We start from the raw sequence: 23,839 nt of genomic DNA, 5'->3' as shown, positions 1-23,839 counted from the left end.
GTCATATTTGATTTTGCTGTTTAGTGCAGGGCCTGCCAGTCTCCAGAAGATCCTGTGAGCTAAGAAATCTACAGGAAAACAAGCCTACCTTGACCTGAGCAGCTAGGCTGTCAATTCCAGCGATTCTGTCCACATCTGGAGATCTTCAGTTTAGATGAAAGGCAGTTTTTCCCAGTGGTCAACACTTGGCAGTTAAAACAAAGTGTGGATGGACATTGTTGTGTGCCCATTTGCCTTCTGTCTTCTTTGGAGGAAGTAGAGTGCTGCTGCTAGGAGCCAACCTGTCTCTTTTGGGTATTAAAAGTCTTTTAATAATTAAATATTTAAATGCCATATTCCCCAGATCTCTGCACAGTTGAGAGCTGTTTATTAGGTACGATTATAGTATAGAATCTGCCTGGAGAGCTGGGTCCAAGTTTGACTGTACTGGTTCTCAAATTAACAGGTAAAGGAGGGTTAGAGTAAATATAAAGTACTTTTGCAAGAGACTTAAAAGTACATACTGGTTTAAAACATGAGATGTATTGTTTTTGTAGTCTGAAATGAGATACAATGAACAAACAATTACAACATTTAACAGTAAACATAGGTGCATTTAAGTTACAGGTATGAACACACACACAGAGAGTGATCAGGAATTGGGTGGAGTGATTACTCTTGGTGGGCCCTACCAAAGGCATGCCACTATGCAAAACACACATGCAACAGAGTCAGCAAGAAGAATTTAGAGAAAAAATATAAGTAAATTGGGACCAGGCAGGGAATACCTCAGTAAAGATGGTGGAACTTGATCATCTGACCTGGCTCTCAGTTAAGATGACAGGGAAGTCACCTGACCTCAGTTAAGATGGTGGAAGGTCACCTGACCACAGTCAAAATGGCTGAGATCACATGTTGTATGGAAGAGAGACCTAGAGGCATGATCCGTCCTGTTGCGGAGCTTCCATGCCACAAGCCATGGTAAGGAGCAAAAGGCTGGAATTGAAAACAGCTGCCTCGTGGATCTAACCAATTTGTTGACAGCAGTAGCAGTGGCAGAGACAGTCTGAGGAAAAGTAGAGCCAATGGAAGTGGCAGGACACCGGCAGAGTGAGGGTTTATACCATAGCTGAAAACATAAAAACCCACAAAAATGGCAATACCACAAGGCTTATATAGGGGGACGTCTCCCCTCTATAGGTGGGGTGTGAAAGTGAGCATTATGAGGCTTGTAGAAGAGCATTCTCTATCTACAGGTGGTATGTTAATGCCTGACTGGCTCCAGTCCTGGTGTCTTGGAAGCCAGAGGCTAGAGGCTGCTCCCAGTGTTTTCTCAGGGCAGGGACCACTGATGAGTGGTCCAAAAGAAAAGAAACAAAAAAGAAAAGAAAAAAGGAGAAAGAAAAATCTGAGGGACCCTGGGCCCCAGTGGAATGCACTGCACAGTGTGTGCAGTGCTAGCACGTGAGGAATGACCCCGGATTGACCGGTCATGTTTTTAGCTACAGAAAGCAGCAAAGGGCTCAACTGTAGTAGTGAAGGATGTGTTTAGGAGCTGGAAGGGGGAAACTCACCACTGAAGCTGCTGGCGTGCATAGAGGTCCAAGCTCAGGCAGATGGAACACATGGTTGTTGTGGAAAAAATACCCGGTTCCAGATCCGGACCCTGCAAGAGGGACGGGAGAACCTACTGAGTCCAATGGCACAATGTAAGGGTTTAAGTAAAAATGCTGCAGGTCCCCAAGTGACAGCAGTGGGCAGCACGCCATGAGACCATGCCACAGGTCCCCAAGTGGCAGCAGGGAGCAGGCAGCGGGTAGCAAGACCACAGCAGGCCACGAAGGCAGCCAGGTCCCAGGTAAGAAGCCATGTGGCTGGTGAGAAACCGAGACAGATAGGCACGCCATGAAGAGTGAAGTTGGATATTTATTTAGTGAATTATGGAAGGGAAGGGGAGAGGGGGAAGAGCAAAGAAAGATAGTGGGTGTATGTGTGTGTGTGTGTGTGTGTGTGTGAGAGAGAGAGAGAGAGAGAGAGAGAGAGAGAGAGAGAGAGAAACAGAGAGAGAAACAGAGAGAGAAACAGAAAGGGGGGAAAGGGAGAAGTAAGGAGAAGAGAGAGAGAGAGACAGAAGCTGCCTCGTAGAGAAAGGCAGAAAAGGAAGGGCTCAGACCAGAAGCAGAAGGAAGATCTTCCTGGAAAGGGAAGGGAGTGGGCAGGGCCTGTCCCTTAAAGGGACAAGACAGACCATTACAATAACTATGAACTTTCACATGTTAATATTTATTTTTACAGCACAGTATAATATACTGTATATCTTAATTGCTGATAATTTGTGGAAAATGGCTACTTAAATTTGAATTGAGGAAGAATGTTACATTTCACTCACCCTGAGCTTCCCTTTAGATAACAGCTCAAAACAGATGGTTATAGGAATCAGAACAAGAAGTCTCCCTTGAGTTTTCTTAAGAAAAAGAGACCACATGCTAGACCTTCTTAACACAATAGCATGTGATGATAGCAGATCCAGAGACCTTCAGTCAAAAGTTAGATAGAGTTCAGGAACCCCACAGGAAATGGGGAGCAAGGACTGTAAGAGCCAGAGGGTAGAGGAGACCAGGAGGACATGGCCCACAGAATCAACTAACAGGACTCACAAAGGCTCACAAAGACTGAAGTGCAATCAGAGAGGCTGCATGGGTCTGCACGAGGCCCCGTGCATACAAGCTTAGGATTTTCGTTGGGCTCTGAACAATGGGAGTTGGGGTCTCCAGACACCCCAACTCTTTTGCCTGCTTGTTGGGATCCTTTCCTCCTGCTTGGTTGCCTCATCAAGGTTTGATATGGGGGATTTATGTCTACTCATAATACTTGTTGTTATCTTGCATTCACTGATATCCCTAAGAGCTTGCTCTTTTCTAAAGGGAATTGAAGACAGGGAAAGGGGAGGCAGGCAGAGACTGAGAAGAGAGGACAAAGAAAAGACTTCATTCAGGATCTATTGAGAGAAGAATAAAGAAAAATTTAAAAAGACAATAATGTGTAAGCTGTGTGGGCAGGACAGACTCTTACATCAAAACTATGGAGAAACCCTCAGAGGCAAGTGTGAGTGGGTGTGGACACACACATCAGAGCATTCATTCACAGGGCACTTCCCTTTGATCATTTCACTTACGGAAGTAGGAGTTTATTGCTGTTCACCAGTTCAGTGTCACATCTCCCATTCACAATGGACACACCAAAGGTCTGCTACAAGGTAGAAGACCCCACTCCAGGGCCTCTGTGTGCATCGCCTCCATCTCGTCCCTCAGGTCAGTAGCTTTATTTCTCCTTCTGGCATTTGAATATCTTCCAGAATTATGGTTTTTTCTTGCAGTTTTGTTGTTGCTTTGAAGGTGAGCAGCTGTCAGTCCATGCTGAAGAGAGTAGATGCTCACAGCTTTAGAGATAAGAAGCTCATGCACTCCCTTCTAGTCAGTTAATGTGAGACATGGCAGCCCTTCTCTTCAGCTTCAGTCACAAGACCCTGAAGAAAGGATGCTTTACATCTACAAGGAAAGGGATGCTTCTAGCAGAGAGACTCTGTGAAGCATCTTGCCTGGTTCAAACTTCTACATAACACAAACACAAAAACTCAGCTCCACAGCATCCTAGCACTGAGCACTGGTGGAATCAGCACCCTGTCTCCAAGAAGATTTAAAATCTGAGTGAAAGAAATGGGAACTAATGTGGAAGACTGAAGTGAGACAAATATGAAGGATATAATGACTTGGAGTGGATGGAAAGAGACAGACAATGAAGCAGAAATTAAATCTAAAATGGCTATGGTATAGTATGAGATTCTGTGATGTAACTGAGATTCCTTATAGAATACCACAATGCATTAAATTTAATCTTTCTATATTGTGCCAAGAATGTGAATCACAACTTTTTAAGCAGGCTTGTCAGAAACTATTGAAGTAACAGATTTTTTTAATCAGAAAAAAATCTTTGAGTCACCAAATGAGCTTCATTATAATCTGTACAAAGGGTCTGGAGAAAGTGGGGGATTTTGGTAACTATATGAAAGATTTGTCGAAGCCAGTTATTTTTGGTAGGCACAAGAAAGTCTTTGTTATACCTGTTTATACCTGTAAAAGTGGAAGGGACTTAAGCAGTTTAATGTTTGGGGTTTGGTTTCCCACTGAATCCAACCTACCAGTATGTGCATGGGTGAAGGCCATGTCCTGGAGCATAGGTGACCTCTTAGGGACTGTATCCTGGAAGAAAACTGACTCACTCCTAGCAGCCATCAGCTGTGAGTAGCTTCACAAATGGTGTAAGCTCATCTGGGCAACTGCGCTGTTATGTCAAGAAGACAGTGTTTCCTTGTAGTTATCCAGCACTTCTGGTTCTACAGTCCTTCTGCCCCTCTTCTGTGATAATGCCTGAGCCTTGGTTGGGGATGAGATGGGATACACATGTCCCATTTAGGGTAGAGAACTTCGTAGTCTCTTATTCTTTATGTGTTGACCACTTGTGGGTGGTGCACACATAGAATCCTGTTGTGCAACCTCTTCTTTGGTCCACAAGGGTGGAAGGAGCAGAAGTGAAGAACAGGGTTTGAATGACTGTCAGTAAAACAGAGATATACCTGCAGATGATGACTTTGATGAATTGGCATAGCTTCATTTCAGAGTATAGGAAATGTGTATAGGAAATGTATAGGATTGGGGAGCTTGGGGACAAACCCTAATTTGTATTAAGCAGTATGCTCCCATCATAAAGCTTCATATGTGGCAGCAGAGTCCTATAGCAATGTTCCTAGTGTAAGTCTCAGCTACCTCAAGTGCAACAGGAGAAAGGCTTCTAGCAGGAAACTGTGCCAGGGGTCATGCTGAAGATAAATCAGGATTCCAGGCTTGGAGACAGCTTTCTTAGAAGGACAGTCCTCCCAGCCAAGAGACATCCTCCAGATAGCAAAAGGTAGAGAGCAGGAAATCTCACTGGAGGGGAGAGAGTCCTTCATGTTCCCAAGTTTAGAGAAAGCTGCCAGGCTATGGTAGACTGCAGCATCTGACTGCAGGGCCACCCAACAGATTCCCATCACTCGGGATATGGAGGTAGCAGAATGAGGAGCTCAAGGTCATCTTCATCCACACAGATAGTTAGAGGTCAGCCTGGACCAATGGACAACTCTCTCTCAGAAACAGAACAGACCACAGCAAAAGCAATTATCAATGTACGATATCTAAGGGAAGTGCACTGTGAAGGCTACATGCACACAGTGTTGTATGGTTTTAGTTTGCATGTGTGTGCATATGCTTGTGTGTGTAGTGTGGTATTAGCCTCACTTCCAGATCATCTATCCATTAGGGGGCTTTAGAACTCAGCCAATAGGAGGAACTACCTCAATTGAAATACTGAAAATATGGTGTGGACTCATGAGATGCCCCTCCTTGGATGCCATAACTTTAATCCAAGTTGGAGAAGAACATTGTAGACCTCAGTGAAGCAGACCTCATGTTCAGGAATAGAATCACATGCCATAGCATCAAAAGTCACCATTACCACAAAAGTGACCATCAAAAATGTCTCTTCAGAAAAGAATGTGCTCCTTAGAGACGCGCTGACTGCATTCCTGCAACAGAACATGCCGTTTGATTTACAGTGCCCAGTGGTTTTCAACAGATCTTTACTTCTACTAAGACTGAGTCACCCAATGAGCAAATGCAGAGTACGTGCATGAGCATTCATTTTCAGTCCTATTTTATCAGAGCCAACAACTGTTGATAATACAGAATTCAGCTCATGGAATTCTGCTTTATTTATTTATTTTTAATTGATTTTATCGAGTTGTACTTTTTTCTCTCTCCTCTTCTCCCTTCCTGTCCCCTCCCCTTCAACTCTCTCCCATGGTCCCCATGCTCCCAATTTACTCAGGAGATCTTTTCTTTTTCTACTTCCTATTTAGATTAGATCCATGTATGTTTCTCTTAGGGTCCTCATTGTTGTCTACGTTCTGTGGGATTGTGATATGTAGGCTGATTTTCTTTGCTTTATGTTTAAAAGCCACTTATGACCGAGTACATATGATAATTGTTATTCTGGGTCTGGGCTACCTCACTCAATATGATGTGTTCTAACTCCATCCATTTGCCTGCAAATTTCAAAATGTCATTATTTTTTTGCTCTGTAGTACTCCATTGTGTAAATGTACTACATTTTCCTTATCCATTCTTTGGTCAATGGGCATTTAGGTTGTTTCCAGGTTCTGACTGTGACAATGCTGCTAAGAACATTGTTGAGCACATGTCCTTGTGGCACAATTGAGCATTCTTTGGATATATACCCAAAAGTGATATTGCTGGGTCTTGAGGATGGTTGTTTCCTAATTTTCTGAGAAATCGCCACACTGACATCCAAAGAGGCTGTACCAGTTTGCGCTCCCACCATCAATGCAGAAGTGTTCCCTTTACCCCACAACCTCTCCAGCATAAGTTGTCATCAGTGTTTTTGATCTTGGCCATTCTTACAGGTGTAAGATGGAATCTCAGAGTTGTTTTGATTTGCATTTCTCTGATGACTAAGGATGTTGAGCATTTCTTTTAGTGTCTTTCAGACATTTTAGATTCCTCTGTTGAGAGTTCTCTGTTTAGGTCTGTATTCTATTTTTATTGAATTATTTGTTCTTTTAATGACCAATTTCTTGAGTTCCTTGTATATTTTGGAGATCAGTCTGATGTGGGGTTGGTGAAGATCTTTTCCCATTCTGTAGGCAGCTGTTTTTGTCTTGTTAACTGTGTCTTTTTCTTTACAGAAGCTTTTCAGTTTCAGGAGGTCCCATTTATTAATAGTTTTTCTCAATGTCTGTGCTACTCTGGTTATATTTAGGAAGTGGCCTCCTGTGCTAATGTGGTTAAGTGTACTTTCCACTTTCTCTTCGATGAGGTTCAGTGTGACTGGCTTTATGTTGAGGTCATTAATCCATTTGGACTTTAGCTTTGTGCATGGTGATAGATATGGATCTATTTTCATTCTTCTACATATTGATATCCAGCTATGCTAGTGCTATTGGTTAAATATATTTTCTCTTTATCCATTTTATGTTTTTGGTTCTTTGTCAAAAATCATTTCTTTGTAGGTATGTGGATTAATATCCCGGTCTTCCATTTGGTTCCTTTCTATTGTAATAGGCTGCTTGTTGGTTCCCAGCTGCTTAGCCCTCAAATAAGCACACAAAACTATATTACTTAAATCACTGCCTGGCCCATTAGGTCTAGCTTCTTATTGGCTAACTCTCACATCTTTATTTAACCCATTTCTATTAATCTGTATATCACCACGAGGTCATGGCCTACTAGCAAAGTTTCAGCATGTCTATTTCCACTGGTGGCTCCATGGTGGCTCCCTTACTCTGCCTTCTTCCTCCTGTGCTATAGGCCAAGCCACATCTTTATTCATTAACCAATAACATCAACACATACACAGAAGAACCTCCTGCACCATTTCCCCTTCTCTGTATAAACAAAAAGGAATGCTTTAACTTTAACATAGTAAGATTACATATAACAAAACAGTTATCAAGCAAGAATTACAGTTACAATATTTATATTTACTTTATCTTTTCTCATAACTATGTATAACTATAACTATCTATTTTTCAACTCCATCAAAGACTCTAGAAGAATACAATATTACCTAAGTAAACAGGAAGTACATTGTAAGCAACTTCCAAATCTCTAGAATTGACAGAGACATCTCACTGCCTGGACAGTCACTCAAAGTTCTGTACTATTGAAGATCCATCTTCAGTCCGCAGACCCATAGTATCCAGCAAACTTTTCCATGAAGCAGGAAATTTGAAAGACAGTTCCACCTATACTGGCAGTTTGTCTGTCACAGTTTTCTGTGTCCTGCAGAATGTTTGGCTGACCCTTTCATGTAGTAGGAACACTGAAGGATTGTCTCACCTTTAGGCAAGCTCGGCAGTCATTTCTCTGTGGGTCCTACTTGTCTAGTTAAGCAATCTAGGCAAGAGCAGTTTCTTGCCCAAATGGCTAACTAACTCCATAAGGAGTTACTTTGATGCTCATCTTCCTCTCGAAGTAATTGGTCCTTCCAGGAGCAAACGTATCTCATTGTCATTAAAAGTCCTAAGTGATTAAAGCATTTTAAACGCCATATTCTGTAGGTATCTGAAAGATTTGAAGATACCTATCTAACAGAAATATATCTCTATACATCTAGAAAATCTAACATGATGAAAGTTTGACTATTATCTATTAACCTATATTTCTTAATTATATATTACATTTTTAAATGAGCTACACAATCACACTATCTTAATCAAGAGCATATATATATACATATATATATATATAAAACAAAATTGTCCTTAAATTTGTATCAATAAACCAAGATCCATGCCAATGCAAATCTCTATAGCATATCTGTGTTATATTGCCCTTTAAATGTAAAAAAATTGTATACAATATTTAGGAATATGGGAATAGTTTCTCCAAACTGCTTCCCGATGTTTATTGGACAAAGTATTTTCTTTGTGGGGGTGCTTACAGCAACCTTTCAGGGGGTCTGCTTTCATCAAACCACACCAGTCTGGAAGCAATCCACAGATTCTCATCCTCTATGGAAACAAAAGAAGAACCTCTTTTCCAAAGCAACATATCCTTAGACCAAATTTGGAAGTCATGATACCTTTAGAACACATGCTGGTTTAGCTTAGCAGCCCATACAATAAAATGTCTCTCTGTACTTATCTCATTCACAGTCAAAAGATGCAAAGATAACACAATAATCCAGACTCTCTGTGAATTTTCCATTTTTACATGGCTTGTTTTTCTTTACTCCTTTTAATACATGACTATCTGTACTCTGTCTCTTTATAGACTTTACCCTTTTTTAAAGCATTAACTTTATTTTATGACTCTCTATATTCCTTTCCTTCGCTCTTTTAAGCCTATGTACATTTATCCAACACTGTGACTCATTTAGAATTCTTTTCCATCTGGATTTGTCTTTATTGCATCTCTGTAATCTTTTATGACCAGAAGTGCTTCTTAAAATGCTAAGTGCTTAAGAATCTAAGCTGCAACATTACTAGGATAAATACGGTACTCCTTTTTGCCATGCCCATTCCAAAATGTCAGAGTTGCTCGCTGCTTCTGAGATCTACACACACCACCCTGCTTCCAGACACACAGCCAGTCCACACTGTCATTAATCAAGCTGCAGCAGTCTGTTCACAAACCCTACTCAAATGCTCTGTAGCCGAACCTCCTGCCTGAAAGAGTCAGCTTTGCATTGGCAGCACAGCCATTTAAAAAGCATGGTATTTTTTTCTTTTGCTACCAATGAATCTTAAAGGATCATTTGCATGCTGTCAGTAAACAGCAAGAAGCTATGTTAAATTTTGTAATTTTGTGTCTAGAATTATTTTTCAACCTATCTCAGGTTTTAAGTGGATTTAGCTGGCCACATGGGGGCCAATTTGTTGTAATAGGCTGCTTGTTGGTTCCCAGCAGTTTAGCCCCAGAATAATCACACAGAAACTGTATTAATTAAATCACTGCTTGACCCATTAGCTCTAGCTTCTTACTGTCTGTTACATCTTAATTTAACCCATTTCTATTAATCTGTATATCACTATGAGGTTGTGGCCTACCAGCAAATTTCAGCAGATCTCTTTCCAGTGCTGGCTCCATGGTATCTCCCTGATTCCACCTTCCTCTTCCCATGCTTATAGGACAATCCATTTCTTTATTCATTAACCAATAAAATAACACATAGAGAGAAAGACCTCCCAAACCACCATTTGTACTCCTGTCTGTTTTTATGACAATACCAGACTGTTTTCGGTACTATAGCTCTGTAGTAGAGTTCAAAGCCAGGGATTGTGATGCCTCCTGATGTTCTTTTATGTATGGGATTGTTTTCACTATTCTGGGTTTTTTGCTTTTAAATAAGAAGTTGAATAGCATTCTTTTAAGGTCTATGAAGAATTTCGTGGATTGAATCTGTAGATTGCTTTTAGTAGGATTGCCGTTTTTACTATGTTAACTTTAACTAACCAAGAGCATGAGAGATCTTTCCATTTTCTGGTGTCTTCTTCCCTTAACACATTGAATTCTGCTTTAAGTTTGCAGAGAAACATTCACATCCGCAGCCCACCCTCTACTTGAATCCAGTTGTCCATGTTAATCCAAACCACCTTTAACTTTCATCCCAGATGTACTCAACTGACATAAGCAGTAACCAGGTGTTTAACTTCACAGACGCCTGCCGGTGCCCACGTTCCCACAGGTTGGCTCTGAAACTCAGTTGTGCTGGGCTCATCCTTCTTCTCTTGACCGTGATTGGACTGAGTGTTTTAGGTAAGTGAGGTGAGAGCTTTTGCTTCAGAATTGTTCCTCTAGATATCAGCCCATCTTCATGTGGTTGGTCCCCTTGAGCTGGGGGTGATGATCAATGACATGAGTAGTTACAAGACAGTGTCCCATGTGCAGTGCAGAAGATTCCCATTTCTGTCCTTCTGAGTTTTTCTGAGAGCCGTTAGGGGCTATTACACATGAAGGGCTCTCTAGCAGACCCATGCATGGCAAACATGGCACTTGCAGGTTTTACCCTTTGTTTAGAGAGAACTTTTTGTACTTTTTAAACTGCTAGATTACACTTGTAACTAGTCCCCAAGACAAGTCCATTCCTTTATTTGGCCATGGAATATTCTTGAGGCTGAGCACCAGAATCCAACTATCACAAAATCAAAATCCAGCCATCACAGTTAATTATTTGACTACAATGTTTAACCTGTCCAATCATGATTTACATCTCGTCCTAACACAGATTTCCCCTTTTCTTCTTAACAACCAAAACTGCAAAAACACCTGCTACTGTCATGCCAGATCAGAAGGCAGCCCCTCCCCGCTCCCGACAGGTTAATAAATCTCTTTTGTGTTGAAAATTTGGTATCTGTGTGTGTTCTTAGCTGTCTCCAAGACCCCAACAACACATGGCCACACAGAACCTAAAAAACAAAAACAAAAACAAGTCATGATTGTAACATAAGCAACAATGTAGAAAACTAAAAGTCTCAAGTGTTTAATTTATTAATTGGCTTCTGAACTCCAGTAGCAGAAAGCTGCCTCACTTGGAGACTGTGATAATACTTGTTCTGAAGATGGGAATTCAGACATTAGTGTGGGAAGATAAGCGTTTCTGTGAGGCCATTTAGATGATACGCAGCTTAACAGTGGTCTAAAATCACATGTGATGTGTGGTCTGAAATCCCATGTTCTGTGTTTTTCTTCTTTGTTTACACATTCTGTCTGCAAACTGGTTCCTCAGTGACTGATATTTTATCCTCAGTCCATATGTTCAGCTTTGTTGAAATAACACAATTTCCTGAAGTGGAAAGAAAAACACCCATTCCACCATTCAGTTTAGTATTTAATCCTCTCTGTTTGTTTTCTTATTTGCTAGTGTGAGTCTTAATACAAAAGCCATCAATAGAAAAATGCAGAGTGAATATTCCAAGGATCCTGGCTAGCTCAACAGGTAATCGTTGACCAAGGTTTCTGTCTCAAAGAAACACACATAGGTCTACATTAATCATAAACTAGTTGGCCTATTAACTCAGACATTTTTTTTTAATTCGTATGTCTTAACCCATAATTCTTGTCTGTGTTAGCCACATGGCTTGGTACCTTTCATCAGCTAGGCATTCTCATCTATGTCTGGGTAACGACTGCAGACTGAATATTTCCTCTTCCCAGAATTCTCCTGTTTTCATTGGGGCCCCCCCATTTCCTGCCTGGTTGCCCCACCTCTACTTACTGCCTAGCTAGTGCACAATCAGCATTTTATTAAACAAGTACAAGAAACAAATCTTTACAGGGTAAAACCATTGTCTCAAGGAAGGTACTTTTTGCAGCATCATTTTCCCAAGAATAACAGTTGACATTTGCTATTTATAAGGGCTTACATCAGCAGAGGCTTCAAGCTCTCACTGATGAAGATAGAACCATGGTCTTATGTTATATTAAATTGCAATATAGAAACTTATCGAGGTCTAATGACTGGTAGTTCATACTGCTGGGAACTTCTTTGAAACTATGTGACCTTGAAGCCTGAGATATTGACTACTTTGCCATGCTGCCTCAAATGCTACCACACTAGACCAATAACTCTAAAAATATCCTAATAGAATATTTGTTTTAACAATTGTGTTAAAGTTAGCTTTGTCTAGTTGATCGAAAGAAACAAAAATGAATTCCTTGTTGTTTATATTTCTTTGATGTGTCATAACAGTGATCTTGTCCCAGCACATGTTACTAAAAGTGTGTGTTAGCAAAGTAACTACAGTGTGTAACTGGCTGTGCTGCAGCAGGGACAGGGTGGAAATTTACCATGTCTGCTCCTCACTTCAGAGAGTCCAGTTCAGCTAAAGTGCCCCAACGACTGGCTGCCACACCAAAATAAATGCCTACAATTTTCTCAAGAGACTAGTGTTTGGAAGGAAGGTCTATCTATCTGACTGCGCTAGAAAAGAAGCCACTTTGCTGCTCATTCAGGATGAAGAAGAACTGGTAAGTTGTTCTATAAAATAGAGGTGTAAGCATGTTCTGGAAGCTATATCAATGTCTCCTGATTTAACAGATCTTCCATGTAAGGGAAGTGGAGACTTTGCATTATGGGAGCTCATAGTCTGAGAGACTAGAGGGACATGTGAGCCAATAACTACATATGTAAGGTGAGTGTCCTAGGATTGTAAATGCTAGGCACAGATTCCTCAAGGGAGGAAGAATGAACTGTGCTGAGGACTCAGGATGGACACGGGTGACACTTGACCTAGGTGTCGGGAGGCTGTGGAATACAAGTCACAGCACACAGGCTCAGGTTAAGTCCTCTCCTCTTCTTTGATTGTAGAGATTTGTAAAGAACTATGCAAAGGAAAAAGGCAATTCATTTTGGATTGGACTAAGTTACTCCATGTTAGAGAAGCACTGGAGATGGATAAACGGCTCCACTTTAAGCTCTGATGTGTGAGTATTGGAGGAGCTCACTTGAATATTCAGTTCAGGTCATCTCAGCACTCTAAAAATGATACTAAAGATTTCAAACAGAAACATTTGAAAATATGACTCCTAAGGTGGCTGAAAATTTCCATATATGAAAAGATACTAGCCTTTTACAAGGTCAATTGTGTGCATGCATGTATGTGTGAATATGTATGTATGTATGTATATATGTGTGTGTATCTATGTATGTGTGCATGTATGTATACAATGGACTTCTAAAGCTAGGGACAAAACTAACTCCCTAGGAAAGAGAACGCATTTTTACATGTCTACTTGGAACCTGTAGATACAAGGAACTTTGTTCTTTTCACTCTTACATTTTTTATATTTTCCAAAGAATTTTTTAAGTGATCCTTTCCATGCTGTGGTAAAGTGAGCCATAGTATGCAGTGAAGCCAGTAGCTCAGGTCACAGCCAGCAAAGGAAGAGTGAGTGGGGAGGGGAAGGCAGTGTCAGCAGGGAGCTTTGTCAGCTGAGAGAAATGACCTCATTGTCACAGGCTGCATTGTAGCTTAGCTGAGTTGTGAAAGCTACAATTATTTAAGAGCTGTGATGAAAACAGACTTTAGTCAAGATAAACAAGAAAGGAAAATCATTTTGGTTCACAGTTCAGGAGGCCTCAAGTCCATCTTCATCTTGCTCCATTGCTGTGCAACGAGAGACCTGACATTTCAGGGCTAACCTATGTATTTTAGCATAACTCATGAATTTTTGTATAACAAGAACAGAATATTCATTCCCTTCATAAGCAAAATATGTAGTATTCAGTCAAATTTATATACACTGCTTTCTATGAGGTCTTCAGAAGGAATATTGAGAGCCGTTTATTAATCTTGCTTGAAAAAACAAACAAATCTTACAAGAAAATGTACTTCTTGTTATTCAGAACACATGAGATTGAAATTGAAAATGCTGATTTAGATTTACTTATTTGCAATGAAAATTTATGAAATATACAAATTGATTGACATAAGTTGGCATAGAGTAGAGAAACGAATGTGAAATGTAGGAATTAATGGATTAATCTTGGCTGCTCTGTCCTTTACTCTGAGGATAAAATGTCTCTGATTAGACTAAAGGGACTGAGAAGCCTGGAGGCTGCTGTGCTCAGTAGGAAGTGTCAGTCAAGCAAGCCCTGCCTTTGCTTTAACTCTCTGACCCTGGATTCAGGTAAGGGAAAGGGAGAGAGTAGCAGTTTCCCACACAGGGTTATTTGGGGAGTAATAAGGAATGTCAGAGAACTCTCCAGGAGTCCAGCAGGAGAAGGCCTGGGAGGCCTTAAAGGGATTGTGAAAGGAAGTCCTTGACTACACAGATCAGCCACAGGGAAATGATGCTGAGAACTGAAGACAGATCCTGAGGGTGGAAGAATCCAAGGGAAAGTGTGGCTGGATTGCAGGCTGACCACTAGGATTGATGTGGGAAGGTCAATTGTCAATCTGTTGTTTCATTGGTTAATCAATAAAGAAAACTGCTTGGCCTGATAGGTCAGAAAATTAGGTAGGTGGAGTAGACAGAACAGAATGCTGGGAAGAAGGGAAGTGAGCCAGATGCCATGCCTCTCCGCTCTGGGTCAGACGTTATGAAACCAGACACAAAGAAGCTCCAGTCCAAGATGGACGTAGGTTAGAATCTTTCCCAGTAAGATTACTAAATATAGGTTAAAGCAAGATGTGAGAATTAGCCAAAAAGAGGCTGAAACTAATGGGCCAGGCAGTGTTTAAAAGAATACAATTTGTGTGTTGTTATTTTGGGAGTAAAGCTAGTCGGTGGCCAGGAGCTGGGCGGCAGGAAGCAGCCCACAGCTCCTTCTACATAGGATGGCATCAGATTCACATCTCAAGCTCAAGGTCTCCACTAAGAACTAAACAAAGGAAGGACACCCAAGAGGAGCCCGGCCACTGTCAGATGCCACCTTCTTTTAAGACCTTTGAGTGTGCTTAGAACTCACCTCTCCCTTACTGTAAACCCTGATACTGTATGTTAGCGCTTGAATTCACAGGACTATGGGAGCCATGCATTTTTGAAACCCATGTATTAATCAATATTTGACAACCTAAGGGAGGAGTATGAAAGAAATCGTGACTATGAGTCACATGAGCTGAGCCTCTTTTCTTCCCTTCATCCAGTTCTATGATCTAGACCTTGTGAGTTCACTCTTCTAAGACTGGAGACTAAACTAACTCCTTAGGAAAGAGAACGCATTTTTACATGCCTGCTTGGAGCCTGAAGGCACAAGGAACTTTGCTTTTTTCACTCTTACATTTTTTTTTTTCCGAAGAATTTCTAAAGTGGTCCTTTCCATGCTGTGGTGAAATGAGCTTTAGTGTGCAGTGAGGCCAGTAGCTCAGGTCACAACCAGCAGAGGAACAATGAATGGAGAAGGGAAGGCAGTGTAAGCAGGGAGCTTGGTCAGCTGAGAGAAATGACCACATTGTCACAGACTGAAGTGTAGCTTAGCTGAAGTGGTGAAAGCTACAATTATTTAGGAGCTGTGATGAAAACAGACTTTAGTCAAGATAAAGAAGAATGGAAAGTCATTTTGGTTCACAGTTCAGGGGACTCAAGTCCATCTTCATCTTGCTGCATTACTGCAGGTCCTGTGGCAGTGCAGAAATGTTAAGTGCACAGCAAAGTTGCCCACCTCGAGATGGGCAGGATGGAGAGGAGATAGCAAGCACCAGGATGGGATGAGAAGCAGAGATTTGCCCTCAAAGGCTGCTTCCCACCATGACCTACATCTTTCTGGGAGGCCTTATTTTGTTTGGTGGGAACTCAGCAATGGGCTAATTCCTTGATGGAATTAGTGCTCCCACGATCCAGTCACCTATCACAGTTATCCTTCATTGCCGGGTGTCAAAAGTATAACTGTGTGTGTGGTAGCTCGCAAAGAAGCATTTTGCTCTCGGTGTCTTGCCACTTTCTTATTATATGAGATTGTCATGGTAACTGTGCAATGAGAGACCTGACATTTCAGAATTAAACTATATATTTTAACAGAATTCATTACTTTTTGTATAACAAGAACAAAATATTCATGCAAAAGGATGTAAGATTCAGTCAAATTTCTCTACAGTGCTTTTTATGAGGTTTTCAGGAGTGATATTGAGAATCATTTTATTAATCTTGTTTGAATAAACTTAAGCAAATCTTACAAGAAAATGAACTTCTTATTCAGAGCAGAAAAGATTGAAATGTAAAATGCTGATTTAGATTTACTTAAAATGTAATGAGCCTTTATTAAGTATAGAAATTTTTGAACATAAAAAGTTGGCATAGAGTAGAGAAATGTGAAGTGTACAGATTAATCTCGGCTGCTCTGTCCTTTACTCTGAGGACAAAATGTCTCTGTGATTAGATTGAATATCAAAAGTATATTTATGTATGTTGTAGCTCACAAAGTAGCCATTAGCTCTTAGGTGTCTTGTCACTTTCTTATTGTTGAGATCACCATGGTAACTGCAATGAGAGACCTGACATTTCAGAGCTAACCTATGTATTTTAGCATAACTCATGAATTTTTGTATAACAAGAACAGAATAGTCATTCCCTTCATAAGCAAAATATGTAGTATTCAGTCAAATTTATATACACTGCTTTCTATGAGGTCTTCAGAAGGAATATTGAGAGCTGTTTATTAATCTTGCTTGAAAAAACAAACAAATCTTACAAGAAAATGTACTTCTTGTTATTCAGAACACATGAGATTGAAATTTAAAATGCTGATTTAGATTTACTTAAATTGTAATGAAATTTATGAAATATACAAATTGATAAACATAAAAGTTGGCATAGAGCAGAGAAATGTATGTGAAATGTAGGGATTAATGGATTAATCTTGGCTGCTCTGTCCTTTACTCTGAGGACAAAATGTCTCTAATTAGAGTAAAGGGACTGAGAAGCCTGGAGGCTTCTGTGCTCAGTAGGAAATGTCAGTCAAGCAAGCCCTGCCTTTGCTTTAACTCTCTGACCCTGGATTCAGGTAAGGGAAAAGGAGAGAGTAGCAGTTTCCCACACAGGGTTATTTGGGGATTAATAAGGAATGTCAGAGAACTCTCCAGGAGTCCAGCAGGAGAAGGCCTGGGAGGCCTTAAAGGGATTGTGAAAGGAAGTCCTTGACTACACATATCAGCCACAGGGAAATGATGCTGAGAACTGAAGACAGATCCTGAGGGTGGAAGAATCCAAGGGAAAGCGTGGCTGGATTGCAGGCTGACCACTAGGATTGATGTGGGAAGGTCAATTGTCAATCTGTTGTTTCATTGGTTAATCAAATAAAGAAAACTGCTTGGCCTGATAGGTCAGAAAATTAGGTAGGTGGAGTAGACAGAACAGAATGCTGGGAAGAAGGGAAGTGAGCCAGATGCCATGCCTCTCCGCTCTGGGTCAGACGTTATGAAACCAGACACAAAGAAGCTCCAGTCCAAGATGGACGTAGGTTAGAATCTTTCCCAGTAAGATTACTAAATATAGGTTAAAGCAAGATGTGAGAATTAGCCAAAAAGAGGCTGAAACTAATGGGCCAGGCAGTGTTTAAAAGAATACAATTTGTGTGTTGTTATTTTGGGAGTAAAGCTAGTCGGTGGCCAGGAGCTGGGCGGCAGGAAGCAGCCCACAGCTCCTTCTACATAGGATGGCATCAGATTCACATCTCAAGCTCAAGGTCTCCACTAAGAACTAAACAAAGGAAGGACACCCAAGAGGAGCCTGGCCACTGTCAGATGCCACCTTCTTTTAAGACCTTTGAGTGTGCTTAGAACTCACCTCTCCCTTACTGTAAACCCTGATACTGTATGTTAGCGCTTGAATTCACAGGACTATGGGAGCCATGCATTTTTGAAACCCATGTATTAATCAATACTTGCCAACCTAAGGGATGAGAATGAAAGAAATCGTGACTATGAGTCACATGAGCTGAGCCTCTTTTCTTCCCTTCATCCAGTTCTATGACCTAGACCTTGTGATTTCACTCTGTATACTGGATGTATTCATTGAGCACCTACTGTGTGTAACTGTTGTCACCCATTCACGTATACCGTCTCAAACCTTAGCTAGTTAACCTCATATGTGTGTATATATGTGTACATACATATTCTTATACATATATATAAATGTGTGTGTGTGTACATTATACATAACCTCATGCTTTTTGCTATTTATCTATTTGGACTGATTTATTCATTTTTGTTTATGTAAACAAGTGTTTGCCTGGCTTGCATGTTTGTATGTGGACCACATGAGTGCCTGTGTCCATGGAAGCCAGAAGTGGGTACCAGATTTCTTGGTACTTAAGTTACAGATACTGTGAGCTGCCATGTGGGTGCTGGGAATTGAACTCAAGTTCTTTGCAAGAGCAGCCAGGACTCTCAACCATTGAGCCAAATCTCCAGCCCCAAACTCTGTAAATTAAGTAAAACTGACACTCAAAAAATATTTTCTTCACTTGAAGTGTTAGTAATGGAATGATGAGATCATATGACGTGTTAGTAGTGGAATGAGGAGGTCACATGACATGTTAGTAGTGGATTGAGGAGGTCTCCATCCCTTCAAACCACCTCTGCTTTATGCATCATTATGAACATTGTTGCTGGAAGGATTCTTTGCCAGTGAAGAAACAGCAGGTTTTAGAATTAACTCTGCCTTCAATGTTTATAACATTGTTTGTGTTTACTACACTGAACAACTGTGCATTCTACTGTTTCCTTTAAATTCCACAGGAAAGCAATGACAAGACATTTATGAGAACATTCTAAACACTAAGAGTGGCTGGTCTCTTCCTCCTCAGATTACAAATCACTGGTGATGCTAAAAAAAACAGCTGTATGGCCATCTCAAAGGACAAAGTGGTTTCTGAGGACTGTGCTTCAGACAACAAGTGGATCTGCCAGAAGGAACCAAAACGTCTGTGAAACCAGGTGTAATGACTCCTGATAGTGAATCCACCTCAATTACTTTATACCATCCACACCGGATCTTTGCACTCACTCTGTTTAGGCCATTGGCCCAAACAGTGCACAGTTGGTGACACAAAGCATGGACTCTAAAACCACTGTAACTCCAACAGATGCCCATGTTCTGTTTCTTTGTTCTGAAGAGAGGATAGAGACACTGAGGTGTCATTTCAGAGACATGCTTTATGGACAGAAGCCCAGGCAGCTGAGGAGCACTGGGTTCTTATCCTGGAGTCTGTGACCCACACTCTCTGTGTCTGAGGTCATCTTCAAACAGCACAGATGACCATTTGCAAAATCATTGTTAAAATGCTTTTAATACAGGGACTTGATGCCTCATGGCCTGCATCAATGGCACTGGGAAGGCTGAGCCAGGAGGATCCCGAGTTCAAGGCCAGCCTGGGTGTGGTGGATTACCTGATGAATGTCCTCCTAGCGTTTGGCATTTTATGGCTTGGTCTCCAGTTGGTGGCACTGTTGGGGGAGGTGTAGGCAGCAGCCTTGCTGGAGGAAGTATCCCCGAAGGTGGCCTTTGAGAGTAAAAGTCTCACGTGTAACTTGGTCTACCTTGATGTAGGTGGGTCTTCTTTCTATGTGTTGCTTTCATTGGTTAATTAATAAAGAAACTGCTTGGCCTGATAGGTCAGAACATATGTAGGTGGAGTAGACAGAGCAGAATGCTGGGAAGAAGGGAAGTGAGTCAGACACCATGACTCTCCTCTCTGAGACTGTAGCTGTTAGACTCATGCTGGTAAGCCACAGTCAAGTGACAATATAGATTTTAGAAATGGGTTAGATCAACATGTGATAGTTAGCCAATAAGGGACTGGGGATGATGGGCGAGCAGTGTTTAAATGAATACAATTTGTGTGTTGTTAATTCGGGTGTAAAGCTAGCCGTGCAGGATCTGGGCAGGACGAAAAGCAGGCCTACCCACAGCTCCTTCTATACTGCCTCAGCTTTTGATTCAGGATATGAGCCCTCAGCTTCCTATTCCAGGTACCATGCTTTCTGCCAGCTTCCTGCCCTTATGTTATTCTGGAACCAACAATAAACTCTTACTTCTGTAGGTTGCCTTGGTCATGGTGATTTATCATAACAGCAGAAACATCACTAATACCCTAGGGAAGACAGTGAGTTAGTCAAAACCAACAAAGCAAACCCTGCTCTTGGAATTAGAGTGAACATATTTGCCTGTAAGGCTGGCAAGCATAGGGAACAATTAATCACCCTGGGACCTACTTCATTTCAGTTATGCACATACCTCTCTTCTGGTAATGAAATTGACACCCTCGGTTCCTCTCTTACACAGGCTATATCCACATGCACACTGCTCTCTAAACAACACCCCTAGAAATCTGCTAGCACCCAAGACCACCACACCCATAGAACAGCACTGCAAGCCCACTTTAACCAATGGAAAAAGTTATTCACGCAAAGGCAATCAGACATTGACAGTTTCTAATCAAACATACTATTAATGTATCTGGGAACATGGGTCAGTCTGGTCTAGGGGTGCATGCTCAATAAGGCAAACTGTGTTCTGAAGCAAATCAGTAGAGAGCCCCTCCTGTTTACCATGGTAATCCTAGCACAGCTGAGCACGCATATTATTAACAACATACACGTGTATGTGGAATTTTCTTTGGGCTGCCAACCAGCTCCTAACAAAGACATGAAACATTGTTAATTATGAATTCTCTATCTTAGCTTGGGCACGTCCCACTACCTCCTTTAACTTAAGTTAACCTGTTTCTCTTCATCAACATCTTGCCTTGGGCCTTTTGTCTTTCTATTATTCTGTATGTCCTACTTTTCTGCCTCCTCTGTGTCTGGCTGATTGGTGGCTGGCATCTCCCTGGCATCTGTTTTCTTCCTTACCCCTGTATCCTAAATTTGTCCTCCTTGTTAGTCTCCCTGCCCAGAAGTTTCACCAATACCTCTGCCCTTGTTATTGGCCATTCAGCTTTTATTTTACCAATCAGGTGTCTTAGGCAGGCAAGGTAAAACAACAACACATCTTAACATAATTAAACAAATATTCTGCTACAAACGTGTTATGGGAAGAGTTGTTGGCCAATATAGAGAAACACCCACATTAAGCTCCTAGTAACCAAACTCCTCCTTCTCTTGTACCCACTAAAAGGAAGCCCGGAGCAATAGTCAGTGCCCTAGAGTACTCACTCCTGCTGCTGAAAGTCCTCTTTACTGTGTATTCTAATCTGTACTACAGCTTTGCTCTAGATAAAGTTCCCCAGACACTTTAATACTCCTTGAAAGAGGAACCAAAAACTTGCAAACACTCCACCATGACCTGGTTACTGGTAATATATTTTATTTACATATATGGTTGTTGATAATGGATGCTATCCTGTTCCTAAACTGGGTAGCAACTGTGACTTCCCCAAGAGAACTATTTTTCAAAAAATAAAGCAGAGTGTGGAATGATTTGTCAACATTTGTGGGTAATCCACTGATAGAGCTGAACCCCAAGTTTGACTGCACTGCTGTGCACTACCCCAACACCACCTTGAGGACCTTTCTCACATGCCTGGGAAAGTGAAATCAGAGCATGCTGTGCATGTGTGCTTTGCCCTATATCCTAAATTCCCAGCAAATGACACTGGAAAGCAGGTAATCTGTAACCGCTGTCTTTACTGGGGTTTCTATTATTGCAGTGTAACATAGTGATGAACAAACTAGTTGAGGAAAGGGTTTATTTGACTCCCACTCCTATATCATTGTTCATCACCAAAGAAGTCAGGACAGGAACTCAAACAGAGCAGACACATTGAGGTAGGAGCTGGTGCAGAGGCCATGGAAGGGTTCTGCTTACTGGATTGCTTCTCATGACTTTTTCAGCCTGCTTTCTTATAGAACCCAGTACTACCAGCCCAGGGATGGCACCACTTACAAGGACTGAGCCCTCCTGCTAAATCACTAATTAAGAAAATGTCCTACAGGCTTGCCTACAGCCTGATCTTGAAGCTTTATTTTTTTGTTTGTTTTGTTTTGGTCTTTTTGAGACAGGGTTTTTCTGTAGATTTGCAGCCTGTCCTGGAATTTACTCTGCAGATCAGGCTGGCCTCAAACTCACAAAAATCCAATGATGTAGGTGGGTCTTCTATCTATCTGTTGTTTCATTGGTTACTTAATAAAGAAACTGCTTGGCCTGATAGGTCAGAACATAGGTGGGTGGAGTAGACTGAACAGAATGCTGGGAAAAAGAGAAGTGAAGCAGACGCCATGCTTCTCCCATCCAAGACAGACGGTGGTTAGAAACTTCCTGGTAAGCCACCACTTCATGGTGGTACACAGATTATTAGAAATGGGTTAATCAAGATGTGAGAGTTAGCCAATAAGAGGCTAGAACTAATGGACCAGGCAGTGTTTAAATGAATACAGTTTCCATGTAATTATTTCGGGGTATAAGCAGCTGGGAGCTGGGCGGCGGGAATGCAGCTCACGACTCTTTTCACAACAATCCACCTGTCCCTGCCTCCTGAGTGCTGAGATTAAAGGTGTGCATCATCACTGCCCTGTCCTGAAGCAATTTCTTAATTGGTGTTCTCTCTCCTCAAATGACTTCAGTGTTCATCAACTTGACATAAAACTATCCAACAGTTAAACATTTCTGAGCAAAGTTTTTCAACCAGCAACCAATCAAATTCCAAGGCTGACTGTCATTCCTCTGCATTTGACTGGCTTTGTTCAAATGCTTAAAGTCAGACATCTCCATTTATCAGCAGTGCTTTTCATGAGTAACACAGGTGAGGAAATCCCCACTGGGATTTGCTACTGACTTACTTTAATTTGTCACTTGGGACACTAAGGAGCACTACAGGATGATATAGACTGATAGTTAATTCATAGATTCTATTTGTCTTAACAGGGTGAAGTGGGTTCATAGAATGCGTAGAACATAAACAGTAACAATATCTTATCTTTTCACTTATGTATCCTGAAATTTTCTCTTCATCTACTGAAAAGTCTGAATAATTTTAGAAACTGGAGACCAAGTGTTTAAACACCTGAGCCTAGGGAGAATTGTCTCATCTCAGTCAAACCACCACAGTCCATAGAGAGCTACATTTTATACAGTGTTATAAAATAGAAATAAGATGAAATTCAGGTGTTTGAATACTTGATCTCCAGCTTGCGGCATGGTTTGTGTAGGTTGAGGAGGTGCATCTTTGGAGGAAGCATGTCACTGGGAGTGGCCTTTCTCCATGCATCATTACCTGTTTGCTCTCTCTGCGTGCTGTTTGTGGTTCAAGATGTGAGGTCTCAGCTTCTGCTCCAACCACCATGCCTTCCTACTGCCTTCCCTTCCCCCTCCATGATGGTGAAGACCTCCTAACCCACTGGAACTGTAAACTCAAACAAACTTTCTTTGCCTTGGCCACCGTGCTGGGTAGTTTTATGTCAACTTGACACAGACTCAATGGTGAACTCTGATGTGGAAGCATAAGCCAAAGAAACCCTTCCTGAGCCTGGTTTGGTCATGGCGTTTCATCACAGCAAAAGGAACCCTAAGATAAATCGGTACCAGGATTGAAGGGTATTTCTGTGACAGATCTAACCACGTTGTTTTAGAGAGAATTATGGAAGGACTTTGGAATTTTGTGCAAGAAAAGCCATTGAGTGTTCCAAGCTGGGTGAGCTGTTATGTAGGAGCTTGGAAGAATAGAATATTCAGAACAATGCAAAAGACGGAGGCCTTTTTTGTGATGTCTCAAAGGGACATTTAAAGTCTTTAACTGGGACATTTGTTATTTGAATTAAAATTCTGACATCCTGGTTAGCTAAGGCTGAAGAATCAGCTGTGATTAA

At 41.3% G+C, this 23,839-nt stretch overlaps 1 pseudogene; it reads left to right on the top strand.

The window, feature by feature from the left end:
- Positions 1 to 3,208: 3,208 nt before the first annotated feature.
- On the top strand, positions 3,209 to 18,986 carry LOC121440829 (annotated as a pseudogene).
- The last annotated feature ends 4,853 nt before the right edge of the window (positions 18,987 to 23,839 follow it).

The sequence above is a fragment of the Microtus oregoni genome, unplaced genomic scaffold, assembly GCF_018167655.1.
Source record: "Microtus oregoni isolate MIOR12 unplaced genomic scaffold, Mior012 000002F_ref0000024, whole genome shotgun sequence".
Lineage (NCBI taxonomy): Eukaryota > Metazoa > Chordata > Mammalia > Rodentia > Cricetidae > Microtus > Microtus oregoni.
This window is presented reverse-complemented; position numbering and strand designations above follow the sequence as displayed.